Source organism: Pan paniscus, chromosome 4 (assembly GCF_029289425.2).
Source record: "Pan paniscus chromosome 4, NHGRI_mPanPan1-v2.0_pri, whole genome shotgun sequence".
Lineage (NCBI taxonomy): Eukaryota > Metazoa > Chordata > Mammalia > Primates > Hominidae > Pan > Pan paniscus.
Genome location: NC_073253.2, coordinates 65,904,152 through 65,908,453, shown reverse-complemented (window position 1 = coordinate 65,908,453; position 4,302 = coordinate 65,904,152).

Below are 4,302 nucleotides of genomic sequence, written 5' to 3'. Positions count from 1 at the left end.
GCCATATATGCTTTTGAGTCTACTTGTACTGTGAGTCTACTCTAGTTCAGATCCTTAAGCTCTCCTGCTATGGAACCCTACCCATTGAGCTTAATATAGTGGGATGGAACATTGCAAAGACTCCTGACATACTGTTTGAGCACTGAGAACATTAATGTTGCAAATAAAAAGGTAGGAATATGCACCTTAATGAAATGAGGGGCCTGTGTGAGGCAAGGAATGATGGTGAAGATAGAGCTTGGAGTAGCAGAGGATGGTGGGTAATTACAGTTCAAACTGATATTGAAGGGCATATAAGATCCTTTTTGTTGCTGAAGGGGTGGGAAGTGTTAAGGCATTGGAGTTTCTGAATGAGAAAATGAGAAGTTGGAAATAGCAATATTCAAGTACTACTAATAGTGTGACCTTAGATGTGTCAGATTGGTGAGGCATGTATGCATTGTATTATGCTATTCTACAATGGGGCACAATGACAAATGCTTAAATCAAAGATGAATGAGAACTGTGCTGATGACAACTGAAAGCATTTATTGAGAGAGTACTCAAATAGATCAGCACTTTGCCATATAACCTATCCTCTTAGCCAAATTTAGGCATTCGGATCACTCAATTATTTATAGATGTATTAAAATGTCAAAATTGAAGTACTGGTTCAATCACTTGGACATTCAGAAATATTCACTGGGCATCTGTTATGTCTGTGGCATGGTCCTAGGCAATGGTGATGAAATGGTGGATTAGGACAGACAAGGTCTCTGATTCTTCCTGGGGATTATTTGCTGGTAGAGAAAATATACAGCATAAAATGAATAAATAAGATGGTAAGTCTTGAAATTGTTATTGTGAGTAAAATAAAAAGTGTTTTTTAATAGAGTATATTAAGAAACGTGAAAAGTGAGAAGGAGCCAGACTTGTGAGGAGTGTTCTAGACAGTGAGCGCAGTAAGCACAAAAACACTGGCAGGAAAGAGTTTGGGAAGTTCAAGGCACTTGGAAAAGACCAGTGTGGCTGGAACATGGTATGTAAACAGTGAAGCTGCTAGATATAAGATTGCAGATGCTGATAGAGGCTAAATCATTCACGACCTAATAGGTCCTGGTGAGGACATTGAGTTTTCAACCTAAAGGTAATGGGAAAAAAGGAAGAGTTTTTGTTTTTGTTCTGGGGTTTTATTTATTTATTTTTAGTAGCGACAAGGTTTCACTATGTTACCCAGGCTGGTCTCAAATTCCTCAGTTCAAGTGATCCTCCTGCCTCAGCCTCCCAAAGTGCTGGGCTTACAGACGTGAGCCACCATACCTGGCAAAAGGAAGGTTTTAAGCAGAGCAGTGAAATGAAAGAGAAGTAACCAGTTAGGAGGCTATTACCAGAAACCAAACAAGGAATAATAGTGACCTGGGAAGGCAATGGTAGAGATGCAGAGTAATAAATGAATTTGAGGAATATTTTGAAGGTAGACTCAACAGGATTTACTGCGCTGATTAATCTGAATTTCTTTCTTTCTTTTTTCTTTTTTTAAAGACACAGGATTTCACTATGTTGTCCAGGTTGGGGTGCAGTTTGACTAATCACAGACACAGTCATTGTGCACTATAGCCTGGAATTTCTAGTCTCAAGTGATCTTTCCTCCTCAGCATCTTGAGTGCTCTGTATTTCTTGCATTACAAATGAGTGAATACAGGATTACTGGAGATTAATCAGGTTTAAGATTTAAAGTCAAGAAGTCTTCAATATACATATTTTTGAAGTACCTTCATTATATCACAGCTATTAAGTAGGCATCAGAACACAATGATAGTATCATCAGCCTTGTGCTAGCCTTTCCAGAGAAGATTTAGCTTTCTGACAGTCTGCATTGTGTATCAGCTTCACTCATGTTTGCATTAACTCAAGAGAAAAGATAGATGGATGTCTCAGCTCTCAGTTTCTAGTCCTCTGTCATGACTGCTAGTTCTCCAATTTTATTTCTGTGTGACAACTATCCCCATACTGAGTGGCTTAAAACAACAACCATCTTTTTATATTGTCTTAATTCTGTGGCTGAGGAATTTAGGTAGAACTCGAATCTGTTCCTTGTGGTATCAAATGAGGGCAATCATAATATTCAATCAATAGGCTGGTCTGTAGAGTCTAAGAAAACTTTATTTGCTTGTTTAGTGCCTTGGCAAGAATGGCTGGAATGGCTGGGCTCAGCTGGGACTGCCTCCTTCAATGCCTTCAGGTAGCTACTCTGGCATGGCAATCTCAGAATAGTCACACTTCTTATATGGAGGTTAGCCTCCCTCAGATCATCTCAAGAAAACTCGACAGAGACTGCAAGACCTTTTGTAGCCTAGTCTTGGAAGTCATAGAACATCACTTCTTTTGCCTCTACTGGTTGAAAGAGCACAAGGATTCTCAGACTCAGAAAAAGGGACATAGACTCTACTTCTAGATGCAAGAAGATACAAAAAAATTGTAACCATTTTTAAAAACTGCCACACTATTATAAACACATTTCTTACTTGACTCTGTGCTGCTGTAACAGAATATGTGAGACTGGGTAATTTCTAAAGAACACAGATTTATTTCTTACAGTTCTAGAGACTGAGAAGTCCAAGGTTGAGGGGCTGCATCTGGCTAGGGCTTTCTTGCTACATCATTCAATGGCAGAAGGTAGAAGAACAAGTGATCATAGGCAAGAGAGAGTGCAAGAGATCAAGCATACAGTCTCAATCCCTTCTATAATAAACATTAATCTATTTATCTAGACACCTCCCATTAGGACCCATCTCCCAAAACGGTTGCATTGGGGATTAAGTTTCCAACACATGCTTTCTGGGACACCTTCAAACTATAACACTTCCAAATCTTATATGTTCTAGTACAATAGTTATTTAAGTTGTTTTTAGTTTCTGAGCTCCTTAGAAAAAGGCAAGTTCATCACTTTGAAGTGTACATTAACTCAGTAAGTATAAAGATGATGAGGCAAAGAATAAAATCAAGTAAGTTTTCTAGTGCTAAGGATCTTAGCTAGGGATGATTCTCTTGATAATGTCACGTCTTCTAAAGGAAGAAAATTATAAAGGAAGAAACGTAGGCCTGAAAATAAGAAAAACTGGTTGTTATTCAGGCCTTTAGTTTGGCCGGTTAGAACACATCGGTAACCAAGAGGTTCAATTTGTAAGTAAGAGAATGCAATTGTGTTTAATGAAAAGCAAGTTGTTCCATTTCTCATTTGTGGGGTGGTTTGCATAGCATGCTGGTTAATTTTATGTATTAACTTGGCATCCAAATACTTGGTCAATCACTAGTCTAAATGTTGCTGTGAGTATTTTTTTAGATGAGATTAACATTTAAATCAGTAGACTTTGAGTAAAGCAGATTACTCTCCATAATGTGGTAAACTCAACCACAATGAGCCAAAGACCTTAAGAGTAAAAAGGAGGAAGTCTCCTGGGGAAGAAAGAATTCTGCCTCCATACTATCTTTAGACTAAAGCTGAAACGTCAACTTTTCCTTGGGTTTCTAGCCTGCTGGCCTACCTTGCAGATTTTGCACTTGCCAGCCTTTATAATCATGTAAGCCAAATCTTTAAAATAATTCCCTCCCCTCATCTACAAACACACATGCACACACACATACACCATACCTCTCTTTCTACACACACACACACACACACACACATGTAGACACATGTATACATCCTCTTGGTTCTGTTTTTCTGCATAACTTTAATACACAGTTACAGTTGTTCTGTATGTCTGACTGTATCCCTAACCTCAACTAACTCCCTAATGAATAAATGTGTGACCAAAGACAGTGTAGGGAAACTTCCCACTGGCATTTGAAAAACAGCTTAGTAAATTGGCTTCATTGTAAATATGAAAGTCAGCAGCCTCTTTCTGTCCCATAGGGATTAATATCTAAGCAGAAAAATATAAATTCATGTAATTCAATAAAATCTTTTTTTTTTTTAGACTGATGGTTCTCAACTTTGGTATTAGTATCAGCTAGGGAATTGTTAAAAGATTCCAGTGCTTTGAGCCCCACCCCAGACCATTTGCCCACCATTTCTGGAGGAAAGTGGTGGGCATGTATAGTTGTGTTTCATTTCCATTGCTGCCATGACTGTAATTTGCAGCTTGTCTTGAGAACCACTGATCTAGGCTAAATGTTGCAACATGGCAGCTGTTGGGCTGAGGCTATCTCATTAATCTATCTTGCTGGGCTAGTTTTGTGTTTTTTTGTTTGTTGTCTCTATGTTTGCTTTTTCAATAATTTGAATTTGAACACTCTGGGGTAGGTACCTACTGTGCAGTT